The sequence below is a fragment of the Lepisosteus oculatus genome, unplaced genomic scaffold, assembly GCF_040954835.1.
Source record: "Lepisosteus oculatus isolate fLepOcu1 unplaced genomic scaffold, fLepOcu1.hap2 HAP2_SCAFFOLD_137, whole genome shotgun sequence".
NCBI lineage: Eukaryota > Metazoa > Chordata > Actinopteri > Semionotiformes > Lepisosteidae > Lepisosteus > Lepisosteus oculatus.
This window is the reverse complement of record NW_027167686.1, coordinates 1-7500: the sequence shown is the minus strand read 5'-3', so window position 1 is coordinate 7500 and position 7500 is coordinate 1. Positions and strand designations below refer to the sequence as shown.

General features: G+C 45.5%; 4 non-coding genes across 4 annotated transcripts; 3 read left to right on the top strand and 1 right to left on the bottom strand.

Annotated features, from left to right (window-relative positions):
- Positions 1–3242: 3242 nt before the first annotated feature.
- On the top strand, positions 3243–3313 carry trnag-gcc (transfer RNA glycine (anticodon GCC)). Its single transcript has one exon. It is a non-coding gene; the product is annotated as a tRNA-Gly (tRNA).
- Positions 3314–5348: 2035 nt separating this feature from the next.
- On the top strand, positions 5349–5465 carry LOC138226466 (U5 spliceosomal RNA). Its single transcript, XR_011184560.1, has one exon. It is a non-coding gene; the product is annotated as a U5 spliceosomal RNA (small nuclear RNA).
- A 966-nt stretch (positions 5466–6431) lies between these two features.
- On the top strand, positions 6432–6550 carry LOC138226444 (5S ribosomal RNA). Its single transcript, XR_011184540.1, has one exon. It is a non-coding gene; the product is annotated as a 5S ribosomal RNA (ribosomal RNA).
- Positions 6551–7185: 635 nt separating this feature from the next.
- Positions 7186–7349, bottom strand: LOC138226447 (U1 spliceosomal RNA). Its single transcript, XR_011184543.1, has one exon. It is a non-coding gene; the product is annotated as a U1 spliceosomal RNA (small nuclear RNA).
- Positions 7350–7500: the final 151 nt, after the last annotated feature.

The following is a 7500-nucleotide window of genomic DNA, read 5'->3' as shown; positions in this document are numbered from 1 at the left end:
ATGAGAGACAGTTTTTTTTTCCTTTGCTTTTTCAAAGGGATCCCCAAAATTAGGGAAGTTAGGCAGCAGAAGGTTTACTGTGACCTGAGAAGGACCGGCATCCAATCACGGTGGTACACACACACACGCTCTCACTCATCTGAGCTACACGGCTACCAAGATGATCTCAGGTGCGCCGAGCTGGTACGGAACATATTGAACTGATCGACGACGAATTGTCTCTCAGACAGGCTTTTCACCTCTGAGCTCCCTGACTGACAGTGATCAGCTAGGTAGTGAAACAGTCAGCTGCTTCTAAGCCTTAAACAGCTACATGGACGTTCTGAATCGTTAAGAAAAAAATGTTGTAAAACCAAGAGAAAGCACAGACTGCTATAACTAGTCCTAGTTATATAACGATTTTAAGTATAATGATAAACTACTGCAAGGAATCGGTCCACCTGAGCAAACAGGATCGTAATGTTAAAACTCAATAATATGTGCAGTTCCTGGACGGATAGCCCTCCTGCCCATCAAACAGACTGAGTGACTGTTCGTGTCATTTAGTGTTGTCTGACCATTGACAAAGTACAACTATTTTTTTAGGGTGCAAATTAAGTTAGGTAAAACTTTTTGCCCAAAACTGAAGCGGCGACATTCCCCCCTCCCCCCGTGATGCCAGGCCTGTCCCCATCCTATTCCATAATGTCATTATATATAATACCATACAACAGTGACCGATCCTTACTTATTGCATGCGTTAAAATTGCACATCAGCTCATAGCAGGGGGCACATAGCAGCGATGTATTATCAATGTTAAATTTCAACCATAATATCGACAACATTAATAAACGCATACGTTGAGAAAATATCGAACCCAGCATATTTTCCGGTTATATACCACAATGCATTGCTAGTATTCGTTGGTCACCATTTTGGACACGTTTTTCAAACGTAGAAGTATATCCGCAAATATCTCAGCAATCCTCTTTTGACGAGTAAGTATGAACAATAATAATACTATCTGAATACATACAGATCTTTCTTAATATTATTTTGATTAAAATAGTATGTGAAAAAGCAAAAAAACGGCACATAAAATAGTGTGAATGGGGAAGATGACACAAAATCGTTTTGCCGTTTCTCTTATTCTTATTCTATGTTGTACTTTCAAACTTTGGGTACTCTTTAATTAGGACAGACTTTATTGCTCAACTGCTATGATGCAAGCCAAATTTTATACATTTATTTCAGCTTTGAGCTTAGTAAACCGTTCATTTTTTAGATTATACTAAAGAAGATATTAATCATCATTTATTTGGGAAGTAATATTATATAATTTTCTCCTAGCTGCGGTGCTGAAGTCCCACCCTACATCAACAGAAAAAGAAATAAAGGAGCACGCAATGTGTTACTTGAAGAATGCATATGCAAGGCAGGGGGCCAGGAGATCTGGACTCTGAAAATAATAGGTTTTTGGTTCTGTTAGGACAATTAGACAGGGTTTGCAAATAGTGGACAAAAATCGTCTTAACTTCCATTGTAATATTTTTTTTTCTTGGAAATATAGAAGTTGTACATTTTAAAATGTATATTTGAATCAAAATGTGGTTTTGAGTTAGTGTGTTAATGTAATTAGTTTTGTGTTTGTCATTACTATACTGTATATTGCCATGTTACCAGAATTTGTAGCTGAAGTTTAAGACTAGTTGTGTTTTTATGATTATTGCCCATATGTTGATTGTTGATTGATTGTATACAATGTATAATTTGAAATACATATGTTTCAGGTGTGAATGTGTATTTTCAGAATACATTTCTAAACCTAATCATTGGCTTGTTTTACTTGTTTCTACACCTATAAAATCTATCTTTGATGTATAATAGACCTCTACCCATATACGTATAATAGACCTCTAATGTTATCCGTATAATAGACCTCTAACCATATACGTATAATAGACCTCTAAAGTTATACGTATAATAGACCTCTAAAGTTATCCGGAACTCCAACCATATATGTATAATAGTCCTCTAAATTTATCCGTATAATAGAACTCCAACCATTTATGTATAATGAACGTCTAAATATAGACGTATAATTGACGTTTAACTTTAGACGTATATTAGAATTTCATTCTAGACGAATTGTAGACCACATTTAGACGTCTAAGATATGCGTTTAATAGACGTATATTATACGTCTTTTGCCCAATGGGTTACGTCTCAACAGAAACGCTCTTTAGCTCTTTCAGCGTTATGCAGAGAACATCGTCTGTCGAGATCACTTTTGAGTCAGCGCGAAACGCCGTGTGCTGTCAGTTTGATTTCATATTGCTCGTAGCGGCGCCCGGCTTTTGTCTGTCAAACGTTAGGTTGCGCTTCTTCATGCTGCATCGTCGGCATGAGTGGAGCTTTATAAACGTCTGTACTTACTGCGCCCCATAAGAAATCGTTTGTCCCCGTTCAAAAGAGATTGTGCGATGTCCTGCAGCAAACCTTTGACAGTTTGAAAAGAGGAATTTATTCTGCTTCCTGTGCGTGCAGTAGTTACAAAGTTGAACGCCTTTACACGATCTGCTGCAGTTTTCAGTGGGCGGGCTTTGTCAAATGGCTTGGAAAAACGCACTGTGTTTCGGCTCGGGAAACATCATGAGCAGTGTCCTGCATGTTTTCTGTGTATAGCTGTCTTTTAACGCATACAGAATTCATTCGAAATCATTGATTTCTCCAATTAACAAGGGTCCCTTAAAGGATGAGTCAAAGTAACGTCTAATCGGATTAGTTTCCTTAGAGCTGGTTCAGAGTTTGCTCAAGAGTTTACCTTTCACAGATGCGCAAAGAAGAATGTTGGGGGTGCACGCTTCAAGGCGCCTTACAGCTGTAGGGAGTGATTCGAGACGATTCATGGCGTGTGCTCGTTCCCTTATACCGTACGCCCCGGGGTGCAGTGCTATGACGATTGCTGTAGTCGTGGCCGAGTGGTTAAGGCGATGAACTAGAAATCCATTGGGGTCTCTCCGCGCCTGTTCGAATCCTGCCGACTACATTGTCCGCCTCCAGTTGGTGTGTTCCGGCGCAAGCAAAGAAGCGCGCCTCTTTGCTGTTTCTGGTGGTTTTAAAACACCCAATCGCTTGTACCCGCTGCCTTAGAAATAAATTCTTCAGCGTCCGTGAATGGCATTTTGCAGCTGGAAGCAGATGTCGACGCGTTTTGCACAGAGCACCAAAAAAGCGTCTTTTTTGAAGGCCCAGGCACTAAGCATTGGTGGTTCAGTGGTAGAATTTTCGCCTGCCATGCGGGAGGCTCGGGTTCGATTCCCGGCCAATGCAGTGGCTTTTGAAGCGAACGGCTCCATCACTTGCATCCCCTTGCAACTTGCAACTGAAAACCCACTGAAGCTAAGCAGGTGTGAGCCAGGTCAGTACCCGGATGAGGATGAGCTACAGGGAAAAACAACGCTTTCAGCTGGAAGCGGTGTTAATGGTGCCGGCGGGGGGGGCGCTCACCCTGAGGTCTGTGCGGTTCCCAATTCCCCAGTATAGTGACGGAGATGCTGTGTTGTAAGAGGGCGCTGTCTTTTGGATGAGATGTAAAACCGAGATCACAGCGCTCTGTGGTCATTAAAAATGACCACCAAAACCTTTGACAAAAGCTCTTGGTAATTGATGGTCTTCAAAAATGCTTCTCCTTTAGGTACATTTTAAATCAGCTGAAAAATGCCGTGAAATGGGGGGGCACTTCACGCCAGTGTAGGATTTGGATTACAAGAACCATGAAACTGCACGAGAAAGGCCGTACACTGAATTACACGGCTTTCTATTCAAAGGAGGACAAAAGAAATTCCCTGAGTTTGATTTTTTGCAGCACAGAGAGAAGCATTGTTGTGAGGCCGGTTAGCTCAGTTGGTTAGAGCGTGGTGCTAATAACGCCAAGGTCACAGGTTCGAGTCCCATACGGGCCAGGTCCTTTTCTCCTCTCTTACCAAAGCTGTTAGGTTCCTTTCCGTGGTGAGAGGGGTTGTCATGCAACGCTGCCACATAGTGCCGACAGACAAGAGTGTTGCGGGAGAAGAGAAAAGTGTTTGAAGATTTAAGAGTGTCTTAGGTGGAGCCAAAATCAAGTGTCACAAATGCAAGTGGTTGGATTTCCAATGTTTAATATGGTAAAAATAAGCGGAAGTTATTTGCCGGTCCGGCACAGTCTGCCATGCTTTTGTCAGATACTGTAAAGTGGTGTCGAACTGGGTGTCGAACTGGAGCCTCACCATTTGCATATGTGAGGCTCCAGTTATACATCGAGTGTCACATTAAATGACAAAAATGAAGAGAGTTAAAGCAGCTGGAGAGGTTTTCTTATAACTTTTGAGCTGACACAGTTTTGGAAAATGTTTCCTTCACGCTGCACTGTACAACATAGGCAGCCAAGAGTCTCCAAAACAAAACAGAATTGACAGATAGGAGAAAATTCCCACCCGTCCTGAAGTTCCCAAAATCCAGCACTGAGCGTAAACAAAGTGTCTAACTAGTGTGGGAATGCTAACCCTAACCCTAGCTGGAGTTTGAGCAATCCAGCACTGAGCGTAAAAAGATGAGTCAAAGTAACGTCTAATCGGATTAGTTTCCTTAGAGCTGGTTCAGAGTTTGCTCAAGAGTTTACCTTTCACAGATGCGCAAAGAAGAATGTTGGGGGTGCACGCTTCAAGGCGCCTTACAGCTGTAGGGAGTGATTCGAGACGATTCGTGGCGTGTGCTCGTTCCCATATACCTTACGCCCCGGGGTGCAGTGCTAGGATGACGTACAATAACGCTTGGGCACATAACGGCGTTATATGCGAGTGCGGGACGTGAGGGTTTTCGTTTGTTCGTTTTGTTTTGCTCTGCTCTGCTTTGCTTTGTTTTGCTTTCCATCACGTTGGTAAGAGCGTAAATAAAAAGGCGATTCCTGCGTCTACCACTAATGTAAGAGCTATTTCAAGTGCGACGTGGTGCGGCTTTTCAAATGCTTGTGGGCATTTCTCTGTTGTTGATTCTTTTTTTGTGTGTAACAAAGTGGGATTTTCATGTCCGGACGGGGAGACTTTATCATTCTGACATGAAGCCACCCTTAAGTCCTCTGAGGCGTGTCTGTCTGCAAGGCTTGTATTTTGGAAATGTTTTTTTGAAACAGAGAACGACTTTGAAATAGGCTTCCGGATTGGGCACACCCGTACGGATTGGGCACGCCCGCAAGCCGAGAGCCACAGGCGATGAGCCCGGAGCTGAACGGGCCCCACTGGCTCGTTTGTAAGGCCAGGTGCATTGCCAACCACGACCGTCAGGGCAGAGGCTTTGAAGGCGGCCTGGGCTCCTGCAGCTGTGCAGCCACGCACTTTGGTTTCTCTTCATTTCGTACAAATCTTTCGCTTTTTACTAAAGATTTCCGTGGAGAGGAGCATGAATGAGCTCCATGCAATTTTTGTGCTTCCCTGCCTTCGGGTGGGGCGCAGCTGGGCTGGTCAAAGAGAGAAAACAACAACGCTCACAATCGCTCTTGTTATGGCGATTGTGGCCGTCTGCTCTGCGAGTCCTCGGTCTCCGCCCGTCTGATTGGCGCTCTCTTCTTTGGGGGGCGGGAAGTGTCCGGCCGCAGGGGATCTTCAGACCTCGCTTTGCATAGCGGCTTCCCAGAGTGCGTCGTTTCCGGCACAGTGTGGCCGGGTGTTTTCCGAGTTATCGCACGGATTGGGCAGGCCCGCAAGCCAAGAGCCGCAGGCGATGAGCCCGGAGCTGAACGGGCCCCACGGTGGAAAGAACGCATGGGTTCTAATCCCATTCTCGTTGCTCTCCATGTCTGACACGTGTGCCCGTTCGACGTTGGCCTTCCTGTCGTTTGCTCCGGTACTAGAGCCGTACATTTTCTAGCAGTGGCTGAACATGGTATAGTAGGTTAACGTCGGTATCGAGCAGTAACAGTAACAGTATTTACGTGCCGCTGCTGCCAAGTGGCTCTGGGTTGAGACTGCGTTTTCACTTACTTGCAACGCAAAAGGAGAAAGCGATTTTTGACAGTCTCTCGAGAGACTGCGCTAGGTGTTTAGGGATAGACTTTGTCAGTTCCCCCTGGGATGATGGCCTCTCAAATAGTTTGTGATTCCTATAGACGTTTATACAGTAGAAGCCTGCTTCGTGGCTTAAATCCAAGCTAAGGAAACGAGTTAGAGGTCTGATGCAGAACTGCAAATTCAATGAACAGGAACACTACAGTACATTGAACTGTATGTGTGAGGAAAGCTGCCCCCTTCTGTCCCTTGTCGACCGAACAGAGGACTGTAAAAGATACCGCCAAGAAACTTTAGGATGCCGGTTGGAATCCAGCTCCAAAGAAGCCCCTTTGGGTGTTATGTCATCAAAAAGTAAGGAACCCCCGCCACACACAGCTTCAAGTAGCGAGTCAGGCGCCGGGGCTTTCGCTTACGGCCACACCACCCTGAACACGCCCGATCTTGTCTGATCTCGGAAGCTAAGCAGCGTTGGGCCTGGTTAGTACTTGGATGGGAGACTGCCTGGGAATACCAGGTTCTGTAAGCTTTTGCTCTCCCGGCCAGCAGGGGTCGCCGTTGGTGCCGTAGGCTTTGGGAGGAAAACCTGCAGGATGGAAAGGTGATCTATAGCCTCATCTCTAGAGATGTTTTGTAGCTGTGGCATGTGTGTGACCCATATTCAAAAAAAAAAACCCGTCTGTAAAACGAATATCGAAGCTGCTTCTAAATCTGCAAATGAAGATGAGTCGATAAACCACTCGTTTTTCGTATAACTAGACATATATTCATTTGTTACCGATTTCATTCATTGAGCACGGATACAATAGAGGTACAGCCATTCACTGTTTGACATGTCTGCACTGGTACAGAACCGAGCAATCAGAAAACGGGTGAAACTGTCTTTAGACTCAGCATACAGTACCGAGACCCCCATGACCAAATAAAGGCTAACCTCGATAATCAGCCTAAAGAACGCAGACTACAGCAAAAGGACTGACTTTGAAAAGGGAATGAACGTCCGGAAGGACTAGTGGAACTAGCTTGAGATGCTTCTCCGGACCCCTAACTAAAAGCCAGCGAGAACCAGCAGCGGCGTCCACTCCTGTCGAACCGGGATCCTTCCGCAGCCACGCAGCTCGTGGTGTCCTAACCCTCCCGTATCTGATTTTGGACCAAGCACATCAGGGGAGAGCGCGAACGCAGTCCCCCACTACCAGAAATTATGCAGTCGAGATTCCCACATTTGGGGAATTCGCAGGGGTCAGCACAGCCGGAGTGCAATGGCCAAGCCTCGCCCTGGGTGAACCTCCTTCTTGATCAAAGTATCTCCCCTGCCAGGTAAGTATGAGTTAAACAGGCCCCTGCAAGCGGCCCGCACCCACAGCACAAATCGCGCAGCCTAGGCCACCTCCTCGCCCCGCACGCCACCGCCTCCTGCTGGGCCCACTCTTTCACACACTCACACGCCACACTAACACTCAAAAGTGTGGGCAAAAC